This window comes from Eurosta solidaginis, unplaced genomic scaffold (genome assembly GCF_040869045.1).
Source record: "Eurosta solidaginis isolate ZX-2024a unplaced genomic scaffold, ASM4086904v1 ctg00001575.1, whole genome shotgun sequence".
NCBI lineage: Eukaryota > Metazoa > Arthropoda > Insecta > Diptera > Tephritidae > Eurosta > Eurosta solidaginis.
Genome location: NW_027137348.1, coordinates 15,682 through 35,999, shown reverse-complemented (window position 1 = coordinate 35,999; position 20,318 = coordinate 15,682). Strand labels below are relative to the sequence as shown.

The window sequence follows — 20,318 nt, the reverse complement described above, 5'->3', positions numbered from 1 at the left end:
TTGGACATATATATTTTCGTAAATTTGCAGAACTTTTTTCTCCTTTTCAGGAACTCCAGAACTTTTTGAAAGCTACTCAGAACACCTATTTATTTATTTGATTTGAACTATTTCAAAAATTTGACTTTTGAAAAAAAGTGTGAATATTAATGCGTAAATTTGCTGAACTTCTTTATCCCCTTTACAGGAACTTCATAACTTTAAAAGCTATACAGTAAAAAATTTTTTTTTTGGTTTTGAACATTTTAAAAAAATTTGACTTTTGAAAAAATTTGAATATTGGTCCTACATTTCAAGAACTTTTTTCTCATTTTCAGGGACCCCAGAACTTTTTAAAAGCTACTCAAAAAACCAATTTTTTTTTATTTTGAACATTTTTTTTTTTAATTTGTCTTTTGTAAAAATGTGAATATTAGTCGTAAATTTGCAGAACTCTTTTTCTCCTTTTAAGGAACTGCAGAACTTTTTGAAAACTACTCAGAACACCAATTTTTTTTTGATTTTGAAAAATGTTTAAGAAATTTGACTTTTGAAAAAATGTGAATATTGGGCGTAAATTTTGCAGAACTTTTTTCCTTTTTAGGAACTCCAGAACTTTTTAAAAGCTACTCAGAACATCAATTTTTTTTGATTTTGAACATTTTTAAAAAATTTGACTTTTGGAAAAATGTGGATATTAGGCCTAAATTTGCAGAACTTTTTTTCTCATTTTCAGATACTCCAGAACTTTTTAAAAGCTACTCAGAACACCATTTTAATACCTTTCATGAAAATGAAATGGTATATTAATTTCGTCACGAAAATCAAAATTGTAAGTCCTTAAAGGAAAATAGATATACCCACCATTAAGTATACCGAAATAATCAGGATGAAGAGCGGAGTTGATTTAGCCATGTCCGTCTCTCCTTCTGTCTGTTTGTATGCAAACTAATCCCTCAATTTTTGAGATATTTTTATAAAATTTGGTGAGCGAGTGTATTTGAGTGTCCGATTAGACATTTGTCGGAACCGGCCGGATCGGACCACTATAGCATATATCCTCCATACAACCGATTTTTCAGAAAAGAGGACTTTTCGTAATTACTGTCCTATTTTAAGAGCTAGAGGCTTCAAATTTCAACGAATACTTACGTATTTAGCATATACTGTTGTCTGAAAAAATCATAAAGATCGGTGGTATATATAGTATATATATGTGGGAATGGAGGTGGCAACGCCATTTGACGGCACTGCAAGAGAAGAGAAGAACGAAAACGAGAAGACTTGTGTTGCAAACGCCGAACGACGCAGGCGTGTATTTCATCAGCCGAATTGAACATTTTATACTTTTTCTTAAATTGCAATGTAATTCATTTAAATTAACTTCATAATACCTCAATTTCATTTAAACAATATACAATAAACTAGATTACAATTGTTCGCTTCTTAAAGAACAAATCCATAATCTTACATATGGGGGCTCAACCTCAGTGAAAAAAAGACGTGTCGAAACTTGTGTGACTGAGAAGTTTCTAGAAGTGAATTGTGCGATTGTGTAATAAACCCATAAAAGCCATAATGGCAATAAATGTGAGAAGCTTAGTAAAACTACACTTATTGAGTGAATATAATAAATTTGTAAGCGCAAATTAATGTGAATATATGCGAAAATAAGCATAAATACGTAAATACATACCTAAAAATACATACATACGACGCGTGAGGATATCTGTGAACATATAAGTGTATATATATACGTAAAGACAAACATACAGCACAAAATAACTATGTTGCGCTTAGTTGAGTTTGAGAAAATTCGCGAAATGTTGCGCATTAAAAAAAAAGCAAAAACATTGTATTGCTACACAAATATATATTCGAGAGCCACGGCGATACAAATAACCGAAAGCGGTTACGTGAATTCGACGGATTTTGTTTTGATAAAGGAGACGAAAAATATGACAAAAAAATAACACTCATAGCTGAAAATCTGTCAAGCAATGATTTGGTTATAATATCTAGTATGTTAAATTGGCAACATAACAACGACGATTTAGCTGCACACATATTTACGAATTTAAGAAAGGGTAATTTGTTAGTTCCGAATATGCACAAGTACAACTTTTTTCCAACCTTTGAGAAATATGTAGCTCTCAAATGGAAATCCAACTTTTGCAGCAATTGGAGATCAAATCGTTTTTCCAAAGTTGGTTTTCAAATTGAGTGCTCTTGGAGGTCAATTCGAGGTATTACTTAAAATTTGTTCAGATGGTAACGCGTTTATTCATTTATGTGTGTGGCAATGCTGGCCAATCATCTGTCAAAAGATTGGATAGAGTAGTGAAAAAAGTGAATTAATTGATATATTTCGGAGAAGTACCCAATTTTAATATTGTAAGTATTTAATTAATTTAATATACATATGTGCAAATATTAAAATGCATAGAAGCAAGAAAATTAGAAGTGAGGTAAGGCAGGTGGTGGCTTTGCTGTCGGAGCGCTCGCCAACAATTGAAAGTTTGCCAATGGAGCCTTCCACGTCAACTGCTGCATACAATCCTCCTTTGCGCAACTTTTCAAGTGAAGAAACTTCCTCGGGAAGCGATTCAGAAGAGATTGCGGATGATTTGCCCAACTTAAATGATGAAAGTGTTTCTATCAGAACCCGCTTATGGAAGCATATGTAGAGGGCGGCCCCCACTCCGTTGGAAGGACCAGGTGGAAAACGATTTAAACTCCCTTGGTGTGACCAATTGGCGCCGGTTGGCAGAGAGGAGGAGCAACTGGAACGGAAAAATGTACACTCCACCATGGAATTTACATAAAAATGCATTAAACGAACCTCCTTTTTTAGAACTTGTCGAATTCATATTTAGTTTTTTAGTATTATCACTCAGTAACGCGGAGGTTGAAAGAGTTTTTAGTGGCATGAAAATTCTGAAAACTAAATTAAGGAACAAACTAAAAATTAAAATGCTTAATGCGCTGCTTAATATTAGATGCTCGCTAAAGCGATTATCTAAATGTTGTAATGACTTTGAAATTACCGATGATCTCATATCTATGGTAAATAGCCAAACTTTATACCAGACTTAAGTTCTTCTGATTTTTCAGACGTGGAATATTTTATATAAATAATTAGTTTGTAATATTTTTTTTATGTATATACACATATGCAATCATTTAAAGTAATTCCATGTGCTAGTCCAAGAAAATGTGTAAACTAAAATATAAAAAAAATTGAATGAATTAACGAAAAAATTTCTGGCCTTTTTTTAGCTTCTTTTTTCTAAATTTAGCCTTTTCTAACCTTTTTTTTTGCCAATCTAGCTTATTTGTTTTAATAACACGTTTCATAACTTTCATTGTTTTTAGAATTTTAAAGAAATAACACTGCCAGTTGCACCCCGTTTAAACATAATCGCCACTGCTCCAGAAGCAGCTCCAGCGATGGCGAATCTCAGCATTCTACGTGCACAAATATCGAAGGAATTGCGTGCAAAGGCTAACGAATTTCTTTATTCACGCCGCAATGCTAATAATCTTGTCGACATCATTGATCATTTTAAGCTTGGTGTTGAACAAAAACAAACAATTGCCTCTGCACTGCTAATACTGGAAGTTGTATTTGTAGAATTGCTGAAGAGACGTGAAATGTGCTTTGATTGTGCGCAAGCAAAAAACCAAAGATAACAGTGCAGAAACGAAATATCGGCAGTGATTGCGACAACGTTTTGAAGAAGCGCTACAATTAATACTCAAATCTATAGAACATGAAAAAGCAACCGAAGCCACACAAGCGTAGGCTAAAAGTATGAAATTATTAGCAGCCGAAGGCAAATAGCCCTTAGATAAACCCAATGAGCTTTACCTGTTTCCTAAACAACGTCTGCGAAAGATACTGCAAAAATTATTGTTGTCAACAAAATCTCAAAGTGCGTTGCTGCAACGTTTCAAAGAGTATGCCGAATATTCGTATTTGGTTTTCTATAGTTGGAAATTATCAGTTTGTTTCACGTATCACTCTCGCCTACGAAATTTTTGCTTGTAATTACTTGGAGCTCATTAATGCATTACCTGTAACTAACGATTTGCACGAAGAACGAAAGTTACTGTGCGAAGCATAATCAACTTGTTAAAGGGATAGGCTTAGCAAAGTTTACCTTCCTTTTGATGTATGTGGCTGCTGCGGATGCGGAGGTGATGGCGATGATGTGGTGGTGATGATTATGGTGGTGGTAGCTGTATCACACGAGATATGCTGAAGGAATGTAGTAATCTCTATTTGGATTCTGAACACCCAACAAAACGTTTGAATCAAGGGATTGCGTGAGTACTTTACTTTTCTTTGATTCGGCACAGGTTAAAAACTTTTAATAAGAGAGAGTGAGGGTTTTTTTTTGGTTTATCAAATTATATTTTTTCACTGATTTAATTGGGTGCAAACACGATTTGTAAAAAGAATTCGAATGAATAAAAAGATCAAAAAGTCAAAAAATAATAATAAATGTATGTATGTATGTACATAGTCCCATCTGTCAATCCATTGTTGGGGTTGCCAGAGAGGTGAAATACGCTTGCGTGTTAGCGTACAATCCTATGAGTACGTGACTCATACATGAGTACAGCTCATAAAACCAATTCAAATCCTTAAATTTAATATAGACTATGTACGTAATATAGGATATACGTATTTGTACGTGCAAATAGTTCAGTATGCGTACTTATACGTAAAAGGTACATATGTAAATAAATTCAATAGTTCAATTAAATTCAAGATAAATTCATTTAAATTCATTTTGTTGGAAAGAAAAAATATGGTTAACTGCGGACGACTGCGGCAGTCGCTCAGCCATCGTCCCCGCCCTAGGCGCGTTCAGCGGCTAGAGCCTCCTGTAGCTCCTTAAGGGTCCGCAATGCATCTCGCACGAGGATTTGGGACACTTTTCCTCTAGCGTTGGCGGTCTGCAGCCCTTATGCGGTGCATCGAATGGTGCTTCGTGCGATGCTGGGTGCTGCTGAGGGAATGTTGTTTCCCGGATGAGAACGGGGTTGCCCGGTGGCGGCAGGGGGTGCCGTTACGGCGGATCTGCCAGGCCGGGGTGCCTGGATGGCGCTCTGGGCGCTTGGGGTAGCGTCCCGCCGATGGAGTAGGGAGTGATGTCGCGTTCCACAGATCCGGCATCTGTCGTACGAGCTGCACTCGCTGGTGATGTGAGATAATGCCAAGCAATTCAGGCAAAACTTATGGGCTCGTGCAAGCATCCATCTCTGGGGTGGTTTCATTTTTTTGAATATGACGCAGTTCCGAAGAGCGTGCTGACGGGTGCATATGCGGCACCGTCGGTAATCCGTTATTAGTGTCGAGCTGCGTGATTCATTGGCGCGGTTGGGAGCAACGATCTCCGACCGCACTGGTCTTCGTGACGACGACTGATTTGCACGATCCATAGCGATCTGTAATTACAGTTGTAAAAGTATTTTAGTGGAGAGAAATACTGATACAGGGGATTTCAGCTGGCATTATGTTGCAAAATACGACATATTAGTGACGGTGATGTGGTAAGAGTGGACAGAGGTGGTTTGAGAGTAGCTACGAATTCTCCGGAGTTGCCCGAGAGGGTGGGCTTTCAGTCTGAGGGAGGAAACAGAGCTTGACAAGTGGTCGTGTGAGGGTGCCGGTTTGAGTACGAACGTCAACAACACGCATATGGCCGTCAGGACCTGGGTGTATTTTTTCAATACGTCCAAGGCGCCATTCAGTCGGGGGAAGTGAATCGTCGTGAATACAGACACACTCACCGACCTTGGGTTCGGGTTGTGGATTTTTCCACTTCTGCTTTTTCTGGAGATCCTTTAGGTAGTCTTCCTTCCACCTTTTGCTGAATTGATGATGTAAGCTTCTTACCCTGTCCCATCGGTTTATAAGAGATAAATCCGCGTGATGCACTTCAGGGATAGCGAGGAGGGGACTACGCGGGGGTCAGCGCGGTAAATTCTGTGGGATCTTGGGATAAAGGTGAGATAGGACGAGAGTTTAATACGGCTTCAATTCTTACCAAGAGGGTGGTAAATTCTTCAAATGTGAACTTGTGGGCTCCTGCAGTCCGCTTGAAGTGCAGTTTGAAACTCTTCACTGCAGACTCCCACAAGCCGCCCATGTGGGAAGCTCCGGGCGGAATGAATTTCCAATTAATGCCCTGGGGAGAGTATTTTGCGATTACTTCTTGAGAGGCAGTTTTCATGAAGTCAACGAACTCCTTTTCTGTCGCTCTTTTAGCTCCAATAAACGTCTTGCCGTTGTCACTCATCATTGTGGCAGGATATCCACGACGTCCGACGAAGCGAGCGAATGCTGCGAGAAAGGCATTTGTTGTTACGTCCGAGCACAGCTCAAGGTGGACAGCTTTTGTCACAAAACAGACAAAAACGGCCACGTAGCCTTTCAGTAAGGTGTGAGACCTTAGCAAGGAGGCTTTTATTTGAAAAGGCCCCGCAAAGTCGACACCGGTAGTGGTGAAAGGCGGAGCATATGTGCATCGTTCCGGGGGCAAAGCCGCCATGATTTGCGATCGCATTTGCTGCTTGTGGAGGGTACAAGTTTTGCACTAATGGATGCATCTCTTTACGAGGGGTTTTAGGCGTGGAATATAGAGATCCTGCCTGAGGCATTGCTGCATTAGACGTATTTCGGCGTGGAGGAGAAGTTCGTGGAGGTACTGTATATAGAGGACAGCGAATCTAGATTTCTCCGATATAATAACGGGTTGTTTTTCATTGTAAGTCAACGTCGAATGAACTAGTCTACCATGAACCCTGAGGAGCCCGTTTTCATCGAGGTATGGGTTGAGGGTTAGTAGAGAGCTTCTTTGATCAAAGGGTTTTGCATTTTCCAAGCATGCTCTTTCGCGAGGAAAATATCGGGTTTGCGTTAACGTCACAAGTTCGTGAAGAACTGAGTTGTGCCGATCTTGACATTGATTGCAAGTTTGAGTACTGGAACAGTCTTTCAATATGTGTGACTGAGAGAGACAATTGAAACACATATTGTTTTCTCTCACAAACCTTCTGCGATCAGAGGTCGACAGCTTCTTAAATTTGAAGCAACATATAAGGGGGTGAGATGATGTTTTACACATAGCGCACTTGTAAATTGTTCGCTGTTCTGTCATATGAGACTGGGTGTGGGAGGTCGATCTATTTTGAAAGGGATGCGACTGCTGGGGTTTAAATGATGGCCTAGCTTGTGGGGTGGCTTTAAATTTATTTGGTCGCCATTGATCGACTCGCTCTACGACTTCATATCGAGTTTTGAGGAACTGGTCCATTTGGGACCAGTTAGGAAGTTCTCTTCTTGAAGTCAGAGACTGCTCCCATAACGTGACTGTATTTTCAGGGAGTTTAGAGGTAACCAGATAAATAAGTATGGGTCCCAGTTATCTGTGGAGACTTGTTGCGTGGCGAGAATTTGAAGGCAATTATTTACCGACGATTGCAACCTTTGAATGTCTTCACTGTTTTCCGTATTATCATTAGGGCCCGTATTTGATTATCTACGAGAACACGTCTGTTCTCGTATCGGGCCTTTAGGGCTTCCCACGCTAAGGCAAAGTTGTCGTCAGTCAAGGGAAATTGGTTGACTATTTGAGCTGCCTTTCCTTGGGTTTTGTATCTGAGGTGATACAATTTTTGCGCTTGGGAGAGTTTGGGATGGTTAATATAAACGGCTGGGAACATGTCACGAAATGAGGGCCATTTTTCATAACCACCATAAAATATTTCGGTATCGCAGGGAGGGATTTTTAGCGAAATACCGGAGTTGTCAGATGGAGCTGATGTGACGGTGGGGGGAGCGGGGGCATTTGCTTGTTTAAGCAAGTGAAGCTGGTCTTCGATCTGGGCTTTTGTGTCTTCGTATACTATGAGGCAGGACCTGTATATGCTATTAGCAGATGTTGGAAAATCTTCGGGCAGGTCCTGATCTGGGGTTTCGACAATCTTATCGAAGACGGTTTGAACTCTATTCCAAAATTTGTCTATGTTTGAGTTTTTTACTTGTCGTGTTGTCTTGGAGCGACGTCGACCTAAACCGAGCACAATATTCCAAAAAATTGTCCGTTTCGGATGTAAATTTTTTGGGGGCAGACGAGATTTTAAATTTTTTAACTCCTTGAGTTTTGGAGCCACCTTTTTTGGTTTCATCGTCACTCATTTTTGAGCTTTGTTTTATGTCGCTTAGAGTTGAGAATTAATAAAATTTAACTAAGAGAGAAAAAACTTTTTTTTTTTTGAATAGAGAGTATTTATTTGCTTTTAACTATGTGTGAGGGAGTTACGTTTATATTCACGTTAAATAGCAAGAGAATAATTTTCAAAACCAAAAAAAGTTTTTTAGTTAAATTTATTTGAGGGGTTTGAGTATGTGTAAAACCTAATAGAGAGAGGGGACAAATTTCCGAAGTAAAGAGGTTTTAATTAATTTGAAATTTGAGGGTATGACGAGACAAAATTGACCACTGTGCCGCGGTGCACTGTATTTAATATGTATATGTGCGTGAGGGTTAAATATACGTGGGAAAAATACAAATATATATATATGTAATTATGAGTAATTATTTTTTAAGATTTTCACTATCGATATTTTTGTGGACTGTATAAAATTTTTTTTTTTTTTTTTTGTATAAATGGGGATACAGAGTGAAATACTAAATTACTCGGGAAAATTGTTTAGCTTTACACAAGAGAGATATATTTTTTAAACGCTAGTGTACGCACTGAACCACTCTTGTACCACTGTATGAGATTTTGTTTCACCGCTTATGTCGCTTTCTTTCTTTTGTTTATCCGTATGTATGTATACGCAAGTATGGAGATTTACAAATATTTTTTGCGTTTTATATTAATTTAAATTGGGAAAAATCAGAAGTTAGCAGAGGTTTTGCAATATATTTAATTAACGAAAAGAGATATTTTAATTTAAAATGAGGAAATTTTAAATTATTAAGAGATTTGTCGCATTAAAATATAAGGGGTGCTTTTAGCAAGTGTGCCTACTGTAGCTAACTACTGAGTTTTTCTTATTTTGCTTTGCCCATATACCGTACTGAGTTTTGCAATATGGGGTTATTGCTATATGTATATATATATATATATATATATATATATATATATGTACGAAATGGTATGTGCAAATTTAGTGGGAACTTGAGAAAATTTGGCGGGAAATGAGGATTATTGGCGGGAAATTGTAATCCTCGAAAATGAAAATTGCCTTGATTTTTCTCGTTTATGTGTATTTTTTCCGTGATTGGGTTGTATTATATCTCATTTAATACTCACGGTTTACGAAAAGGGCGAAGGTACTTGCGTTTTTTATTGCGCTGGTTTCCTTAGTGGCGTCGAAGGACCACTGTTAAAGGGATAGGCTTAGCAAATTTTACCTTCCTTTTGGTGTATGTGGCTGCTGCGGATGCGGAGTTGATGGCGGTGGTGATGATTATGGTGGTGGTAGCGGTGGCACGAGATCCTTTGGTGGACACTGTATCACACGAGATATGCTGAAGGAATGTAGTAATCTCTATTTGGATTCTGAACACCCAACAAAACGTTTGAATCAAAGGATTGCGTGAGTACTTTGCTTTTCTTTGATTCGGCACAGGTTAAAAACTTTTAATAAGAGAGAGTGAGGGTTTTTTTTGGTTTATCAAATTATATTTTTTCACTGATTTAATTGGGTGCACACACGATTTGTATAAAGAATTCGAATGAACAAAAGATCAAAAAGTCAAAAAACAATAATAAATGTATGTATGTATGTACATAGTCCCATCTGTCAATCCATTGTTGGGGTTGCCAGAGAGGTGAAATACGCTTGCGTGTTAGCGTACAATCCTATGAGTACGTGACTCATACATGAGTACAGCTCATAAAAATAATTCAAATGCTTAAATTTAATATAGACTATGTACGTAATATAGGATATACGTATTTGTACGTGCAAATAATTCAGTATGCGTACTTATACGTAAAAGGTACATATGTAAATAAATTCAATAGTTCAATTAAATTCAAGATAAATACATTTAAATTCATTTTGTTGGAAAGAAAAAATATGGTTGACTGCGGACGACTGCGGCAGTCGCTCAGCCACAACTGTGGAAGAAGATTCCACACAACGTGAATGCTTTGATTATGCACAAACACGTAAATGTATTAATAAAGTATGTCTTTGTTTGATGCAATGGACGGATGGTATAAGCGAGTCTGTGCACAGACAAATGCTTATCATACTACCAGAGCGTGTTTTACCGCATTTAGAAAAACCAATATTGCTTACAGATTTCCCCATGGACTCACTCGATTGTGGTGGCCCTGTTAGTTTACTTGCGCTGCAAGGTATTTTTGCACTCATACAAAGACATAATATTACATATCCCAACATATATGAAAAGCTATATTCAATGTTCGAAGCAGAAATTTTTCATACAAAATTTAAAGCGCGCCTATTCTACTGGCCGATATTTTTCTAAGTTCTACCCATCTACCCGAGAACTTGGTGGTACCATTTGTTAAACGTTTAGCACGTCTCAGCTTAATTGCACCCCCACAGGATGCTATTATAATTTTACATTTTACTGGCAATTTAATACTACGTCATTCGGGCTTGAAGAGGTTAATTTGTGCGCAAGCGCCCATAGAAGTTTCTCTTGATCCTTTCATAATGGAGGAACGCGAACCTACAAAATCCAATGCACTAGAAAGCTCTCTATGGGAGGTGATGTCATTACAAAAGCACGCTATACCTGCTGTGGCGTCTGCGGCACGTTTCATTTCACAACTTCTTCCCGCAACTGAATGGGATTTATCTTCTGTACTTGAAGTGAAGAAGGATGATATTTTCGATCGAGAGATTTCCAAAAAGAGCAAACAATATGCTTTAACCTTTGAGCGGCCGCAGTCTCTATATTTAGCTCATGGTGATAAAGTGAAACAGCGAGTAGAGGATGTGGTGTCGAAAGAAGTTCCGTCTATTGCCCTGAACTCATAATTCTGTCTAGGTACGAGTATGTATTTTTTTTTTTTTTATAGTATGAATTTTTAAATTTGTTCTAATTATTTCAAACTTTACCTTTGTTTTCGTAGGAGGTATTAAGCTTCCACACGGAATATGACTTGACCATGAAACAAGGTGAAATATTGCTCATCAATGATGTCATACAAAAGCACATGACTGGCGGTGGTAAATTGGGCCAATTCAAGAGGATTGGGACTTCTTACAACTTCACGTTGCACTGTACTTTCATAGCGCTGTGAGCTTTTAAAATGCGGTGCTCATTTCGGTATTAGATCGGTGAGTGTTTTTTTAATGTTTGTATATGTAACAGTAAATTGAAAACCATTGGGAATACATACAAGTGAAAAATCTTCCTATCCCTCCATTGCCATAAATTGAAGTGCCATAAATTGAACATTTATGTTTTAACTCAGCCTTTCTTTTAAATGTGTATACAGAAAATCAGACTACATATTAACATTCATTTTTAAAAATCACGTTAATTGATTAATTATGCAAACTTGTTAAAATATGTAACTAATGCAATATACCAGTCGTCTACAAAATGGTTGAAAAGGACTATTGAGCAAATGATCTAAGTACTCGAACAGCAATTGAAGAGGTGATCGAGGCTGTTTACTGTTGTGAACGTTTTTATCAAACATTCGCCACTTGTATGTAATCACAATGTTGAAAACCCTCACACCAGAAAAAAGGATGGTGATTTCGGATATTAGTTTCTCCTGTAAATAAAGGAAACCGCATGCGCCATTAATTGGGTATTTTTAGAATTGCATCCCAGTTTGATATGTCAATCTTGTGACATGGAAGCGCTGAGATACAATTGTTTATTTCTCGTTGCAGTTTTTTAATGGAGCTACCGCATTCACTCTCAACTGCTTTTAAACTAAAAAGAATTTTTAATTGGGCATTGACCAAGATACGTTTGTTTTCGTATCGGTCACATAAATTTTTCCACGCTGTATCGAAACCGTCTGTCGTTAAGGAACACCGTTCCACTATTTCTTTGGCCTCCCCTTGGGTTTTTCGTCTTAAGTAGTATAGTTTTTGTACTGCATGGAGTTTACTATTATTAATATACTAGCAGACCCGGCAGACGTTGTTCTGCCCTAAATTCGGCCTATCTGCATACATTTTAATAAGCTTTTTCCGTCTAACTCTGCTCTACCCCTCTACACTTTTTCCTAATCTCTTTATTCACTCCTCCTTCCGTCTTTTTCACTTCATCTCCATCTTCGTCTCATTCTATCTCTTTCTCAGTCTCCTTCTCTCTTTTCTCTTCTCTCAAGTTTTCTCCTTCTTCTCCATCTCTTATTGCCAGTCCCAGAGGGTGGTATGTATTTTGTTCCAGTCCCATTCCGAGTCTCAGCCCCATTCCCACTCCGAGTCTCAGTCTCAGTCCCAGTCCTAGTCCTAATCCCAGTCCCAGTCCGTCTCTATTATACTTCACGGCAAAAAGCATCGTAAATACTAATATAGACAAATTTATTTACGAAATTTCAGGCAAATCGAATAGGACGTATGCAAATAAGTATGTGGGTATTATTAATTCATGTCGTTTTTCGGCTTCGCATGCAAATTTATCAGTTTTGCCAGGTTGATGCGACTAAATCGAATATCACAATGAATTTCAGAGCTCTCACCAACAGCTTTCATTTGATATCCATAATACACACTCATTCTAGCGGTATCTGGGTCCATGTTTTTGCCTATATTTCGAGACCCTAGTCACTCAGCGGTGTAACACTTACTCTGTATTATAGCACACATCAACAGCATCAATGTGATACCCATAATATAAAAACACATTCTAAGTGCATCCGGGTCCATGTTTTGGCTTATATCTCGAGACTGTAGTCACCCAGCGGTGTAAAACTTACTCTGTACTAAAGCATACATCAACAGCTTCAATTTCATACCCATAATGTAAAAACACATTCTAGTGGTACCCGGGTCCACGCTTTGGGCTACATCTCGAGACTCTAGCCTTCCAGTTGTATGAAAATTATCCTGTACTATAGCACTCATCAGCAGCTTTCATTTGATATCCATATTGTATAAACACATTCTAGGGGTACCCGGGTCCACGTTTTGGGCTATATCTCGAGACCCTAGCCTCCCAGTTGTATGAAAATTATCCTGTACTATAGCACTCATCAACAGCTTTCATTTGACATCCATGTTGTATAAACACATTCTAGGGGTACCCGGGTCCACGTTTTGGGCTATATCTCGAGACCCTAGTCACCCAGGGATGTGATAATTATTCTGTACTATAGTACTCATCAACAGCTTTCATTTGATATCCATATTGTATGAACACATTCTAGGGGTACCCCGGTCCACGTTTTGATCTCAAGACCCTAGACACGTAGCGAAAAAAAGGTAGACGTTGGCCGATTCTCAGACCTACCCAATATGCTCACAAAATTTCATGAGAATCGGTTCAGCCGTTTCGGAGGAGTTCAGCCTCTAAAACCGTGACAGAAGAATTTTATATATTAGATATGGCAGTGAACATGTCTCTAAAGGACGGCCACGAAATATAGTCGAAGGACCATGAACAAATGCGCGGTGACAACGGCGCGCACCCGCGTATTTGTTATAGATTGCTTGAGTCGAAAAAAAGGAAGAAAATAAGAACACCAAAAGGTTTCGTGTTAATAAAAAAAGGAATTCACAGTGTGTTTTTATTTATATAAATACAACAAGTGTTAAGAAATGGTTTAACAAATGCTGTGGAAAATGGCATATATGTAATAATAATTTTGAAAATTTGCACTTACGTGAACGTCAGATTACGTGTACCTTTGCTGGCTGCTGGATTCAAAGAGATCGAGCCTCTTTGCCACATGAGCCGATGAACCCACGATACAGCTCCTTCGTTGGGTTTCCCGGCAACAAATTTGCTGTACCGCGGGCTCACAACGGTAAAAATCTAGGATACATACGTACTTACCACTCACACATGCCCGTGTGTATTAGTGATCACAAGCATATGTGGGTGGTAGTAAAGAAGGAAAATAACTAAAGAAAATTATGTTACGAGGGGGGGGGAGATATATTTAGGCCTGTGGCCTAAACAAACGTATACTACCTTTTATGTCATCAACACATTTGCCTCCAGGAACATACAAAAAAAACTTACAAATTCATATTTTCAAATCGATAATAATTCAACGTTTATTAAACATAATAATTAATTGCCACACTACAATCAAAAATTCAATCCTTAATCTTATTTGGAAAGATGTTTAGGATTAACCTTAATTTTTAATATTCATTACGAAAATATACACACTATTTAGCACAACCCTAACATTACACGCTTATTAGCTTATATATACAGGTGTTATACTAAAGGACAGATAGAAACTCTGGTTATAATTTTACTATCTTTCAGGTGGCTAGACATACCAGGCTATCATAAAAAACACTAGCTTACACTTTTTATACTCAGTTGAGCAGAGCTCACAGAGTATATTAACTTTGATTGGATAACGGTTGGTTGTACAGGTATAAAGTAATCGAGATAGATATAGACTTCCATATATCAAAATCATCAGTATCGAAAAAAAATTCGATTGAGCCATGTCCGTCCGTCCGTCCGTTAACACCATAACTTGAGTAAATTTTGAGGTATCTTGATGAAATTTGGTATGTAGGTTCCTGGGCACTCATCCCAGATCGCTATTTAAAATGAACGACATCGGACAATAACCACGCCCACTTTTTCGATATCAAAAATTTCGAAAAATCGAAAAAGTGCGATAATTCATTACCAAGTACGGATTAAGCGATGAAACTTGGTAGGTGAGTTGAACTTATGACGCAGAATAGAAAACTAGTAAAATTTTGGACAATAGGCGTGGCACCGCACACTTTTAAAAGAAGGTAATATAGAAGTTTTGCAAGCTGTAATTTGGCAGTCGTTGAAGATATCATGATGAAATTTGGCAGGAACGTTACTCTTATTACTATATGTCTGCTTAATAAAAATTAGCAAAATCGGAGAACTACCACGCCCACTTTTTGAAAAAAAAATTTTTTTAATTTAAATTTTAAAAGAAAAGTTAATATCTTTACAGTATATAAGTAAATTATGTCAACATTCAACTCCAGTAAGGATATGTTGCAACAAAATACAAAAATAACAGAAAATTTTAAAATGGGCGTGGCTTCGCCCTTTTCCATTTAATTTGTCTAGGATAGTTTTAATGCCATAAGTCGAACAAAATTTGGTAGAGGCTTAGATTCTAGGACGATAACTGTTTTCTGTAAAAAAGGGCGAAATCGGTTGAAGCAACGCCCAGTTTTTATACACAGTCGACCGTCTGTCCTTCCGCTCGGCCGTTAACACGATAACTTGAGCAAAAATCGATATATCTTTACTAAACTCAGTTCACGTACTTATCTGAACTCACTTTGTATTGGTGTAAAAAATGGCCGAAATCCGACTATGACTACGCCCACTTTTTCGATATCGAAAATTACGAAAAATGAAAAAACTGCCATAATTATATACCAAATACGAAAAAAGGGATGAAGCATGATAATTGTATTGGTCTATTGACGTAAAATATAACTTTAGAAAAAAACTTGTTAAATGGGTGTGATACCTACATTATTAAGTAGAAGAAAATGAAAAAGTTTTGCAGGGCGAAATCAAAAGCACTTGGAATCTTGGAAGGAATACTGTTCGTGGTATTACATATATAAATAAATTAGCGGTACCCGACAGATGATGTTCTGGATCACCCTGGTCCACATTTTGGTCGATATCTCGAAAAGGCATCCACCTATAGAACTAAGGCCCACACCCTTTTAATATAATCATTAACACCTTTCATTTGATACCCATATCGTACAAACAAATTCTAGAGTCACTCCTGGTCCACCTTTATGGCTATATCTTGAAAAGGCGTCCACCTATAGAACTAAGGCCCACTCCCTTTTAAAATACTCATTAACACCTTTCATTTGATTCCCATATTGTACAAACAAATTCTAGAGTCACCCCTGGTCCACCTTTATGGCGATATCTCGAAAAGGCGTCCACCTATAGAACTAAGGCCCACGCCCTTTTAAAATACTCATTAACACCTTTCATTTGATACCCGTATTGTACAAATGCATTTTAGGGTCACCCCTGGTACACCTATAGAACTAAGGCCCACGCCCTTTTAAAATACTCATTAACACCTTTCATTTGATACCCATATTGTACAAACGCATTCTAGAGTCAACCCTGGTCCACTTTTATAACGATATAACTAAAGGTCGTCCACCTATAGAACTAAGGCCCACTCCCTTTTAAAATACTCATTAACACCTTTCATTTGATACCCATATAGTACAAACAAATTCTAGAGTCACCCCTGGTCCACCTTTATGGCGATATCTCGAAAAGGCGTCCACATATAGAACTAAGGCCAACGCCCTCTTAAAATACTTATCATCACCTTTCATTTGATACTCATATCGTACAAACAAAATCTAGAGTCACCCCTGGTCCACCTTTATGGCGATATTTCGAAAAGGCGTCCACCTATAGAACTTGGGCCCACTCCCTTTTAAAATTATCATTAACACATTTCATTTGATACCCATATCGTACAAACAAATTCTAGAGTCAGGCCTGGTCCACCTTTATGGCGATATCCCCAAATGGCGTCCATCTATAGAACTATGGCCCACTTCCTATTAAAATACTCTTTAATACCTTCCATTTGATACACATGTCATAAAAACACATTCCAGGGTTACCCTAGGTTCTTTTTACAACATGGTGATTTTGCCTTACTTTGTCTCCACAGCTCTCAACTGAGTATGTAATGTTCGGTTACACCCGAACTTAGCCTTCCTTACTTGTTACTTATATTTAGGGTTTATATTTATGCAACATTGCTTGTTTGTTTCTATTTTTCCCTTCTTCTGTTTCTTTAAACTACAACTAGGAAATGTCTATAGGTAAGTGCGTAAATGTGTATGTGCATGGACTAAGATCACCTGGGGGCATTTCATAACAAGTGTTATTTCTAACAATTAAAATAAATTTTATTTTTTTTCTTAAGGTTTATAACTTCAATGTGGATTCAAAATTTCGGACCGAAACCATAATTGAATAGATAACGTTTCCATTCTCTGACCTAATAAATTAATTTAAATAAATTAACATAGTTTTCAAAAACTATTAACAACATGAATAACATAACATGTACGTTAGAACATTCAATATTCAAATAAATTCATATAATTAAAATATAGCAGATCAATTGACAAAAACATTATCGACGATCGGTAGTTTACTGAAAATACCCGGGCGTCATAAAAATTAATAGCTGACGTTATTTTCTTATATTGTTGGGTAAATGTTTTTTTGTTTTTCTTTAACTTACATTTGGAAAAAATTCATATTTATGTGCATAAGTGTGTATGTAGGTAGGTAGACTAATAGGAAGAGGGCAGTTCCATGAAAAACGGGTTTTCAAAAATCTTTTAAACTTGTATAATTTCAACGCGTATCGAACATTTTTGAACAAAAACGTACTATATAACAATTTATCAATATTATATATTGTTACGAGGTATATTTAAATTTACCCGGTTTGAAAAAAAAAACATAGTATATAAAAAAACTTACGGACGGAAAATCATATGAGAAAAAGGTAATCTATAATCATATGGCAAAATTACATATATTTACTAGAGTGAAATGACTGGAATACCAGGGCCTCATAAGCCAACAACAAACTACACTCGGCAAAGAGTTTTTGTTGACCTCTTTGATGAGGTTGTTTAGTTACGCCTGTACTGTCTACAACAGAACCATTAGCTGTTGGCTTGCTGGGCACTGCCGAAAACGGAACAATGCTAGCAGCGCAGTCCAGTTAATATAATATGACAAACTCCGCTCCAAATTAATACATTTTACATATGTACATACATACATACATTGTAAATTGCTCTGCGAAGCAATGAGAAGTCAAATTCATTTTAGATACATACTAGCATATACATAAGTTCATATACACAAATTCATCCAAATTAATCTCATTTATTGCTTTTGCCTTTGCTGAAGGCTCTCATTAATTGCGCCTAACATTTACATTTTTACTCCTTGTTCAATCGCTAATCAGAGTGCACGGGCTAAATCGAACGCGGCTATATTTCAAATCGCATTAATAAATTTATTACTTTACTTTGGAAATTTGCATTTTTATTTCGTCAAATTAAAATAGACATCGAAAAAGCTCGTTGGCTACACATTTTTTGGTGCCCCGGCGTGACCTTTATTGTTAAATTCAGGACAATATCGAACGTCTTGGTAAATATATTTTTTAATATCGATTTTGGTGATATAAAACTAACGGAGATTCGCATCTATATATATATTCCGGCTTGGGTACATAAATTTCGCTGGTGGTGCATATTTTTCAAGCAATTAAAAGCCGTACAAAATCTCGTGATTGCTTTTCATCAGGGTGCTTACCGCAATATCTTTAATTTTATAGCGGAAATAAAGTTTTTTCGTGAACCTTTTATACAACAAAATTCTTATTTTTAATTGGTAAGGTACACTGCTACCACGGTAGAAGATTTATCTGCAGAAAATAAAGTGACCTTTTATAAGGGTAAAGCACAGTTGTTTTATGTGCAAGTGCAAACAATTGAAAATGCCATTGAAGGTGAAAAAATTTGTTTAATCAACGAAACTGAATTGAATGTGCGATTGGAACGTCTTGATCACATTAGCACTTCGTTTTGTTCAGCGCATGACATACTCGAGGTACTTGATTTTAATGAAATCGGTGGGGAGCTGCGATCAAACTTCGATGAGTTAGTCATCTCACTCAGGTCTCGTATTCAGCATGAGATTCGAAAACGTTCATCTCAAATGCCACCTTGTTCAACTATGCGCCATGACCAAACATATGAAGGACAAACTATTATAATGCAAAGTCCGCCACGTTTACCTGAGCTGAATTTGTCTGTTTTCACCGGAAACTACACTGAATACACCGACTTTATCTCCATGTTTACTACTATAATTGGGAAGGATCCTGATCTCACGGATGTCGAAAAGATGCAGCATTTGCGAACAACGCTGAAAGGGGCAGCATTAGACACCATCCGTTCGTTAGAGATCAGTGGTTCAAATTATAGTGTTGCTTTAGAACTACTTTAAAAACGTTTTAAAAATAAGCGTCTTATTTTCCATAATTATTAGGCACATTACTGAGATTCTGGGGGTTAAGAGGGTCTTCGGCAGCTAAATTGCGTGAGCTATCTGACAAGGTTAACGCCAAATTAAGAGCACTGCTAACAATTGACAATTCAGAACAAATAGCGGCATGCATTGTCACACATATTCATCTTCAAAAGGTGGACAGTGCTTTGTACACAATAAAAATTAAACAAAAATACATAGCTGATCATGCATTAAGTCTATTTCTTTTCTTTTCTTTGCTTTCCTTTCTTTTCCATTCAATTCTTTTATTTTCCTTTCCTTTGTTTTCTTTTCTTTCCTTTCCTTTCCTGTGGTTGAATTTCAAACACTGGGCGAACTCTAGATAAAAAATTTGTGTTGAGTGTTAGTTTTGTGTTTATTATTAGAAAACAGTATATTAATATGTATACTAGTTTTAAATAGTTATCATTAAAAAAATCTTAAGAAATGACGAGAGAAAAAAGCACGTCGAAACGCGTCGGGAAAAATAACAACAACTGTGTTATAATTTTTGACCCTATGTGCACAACCCAGCAAATGCAAATATCAAAAATTGGTCCATCTATAAATATAAAACATGTGATATTTTCATTGAAAAAAAAAAAAATGACATGTCACATAATATTAACTTACACTTTTTGAATTAGCTGAGTCCTCTGCTCCTTTATTTAAACCGAACGGAATCTGAAAAAAAAAAGAAAATAATTATTAGTTTTTCCTATGTTTATTGGAAAAGGAACGAAGCAAAGGAAAAAAGAAAAAAAAAGAATGGTGGGAAAACAAACGGAAAGATATACATAGTATATAAGTCCAAAAATTTTTAAAGAATTGATAAATCAGCTTACACAAAGGAAAAAAAATAAATATAAATCGATTTTTTCGGTTTTGAAGAATCGCACAGACGAAATTTACTAAGAACCCACAGCAAAATTGTGAAAAAAATCTGCGAAAAAAATTTGCGCGCAGCTTTTGATCATGTCGGTCACAAAATCCACTAAAGAAAAAAAGCAACAGAAAGACGAGAAGACAAAAAAG

At 37.0% G+C, this 20,318-nt stretch overlaps 1 pseudogene; it reads left to right on the top strand.

Annotated features, from left to right (window-relative positions):
* Positions 1 to 3,412: 3,412 nt before the first annotated feature.
* LOC137236355 (nucleolar complex protein 4 homolog B-like) lies at positions 3,413 to 19,241 on the top strand (annotated as a pseudogene).
* The last annotated feature ends 1,077 nt before the right edge of the window (positions 19,242 to 20,318 follow it).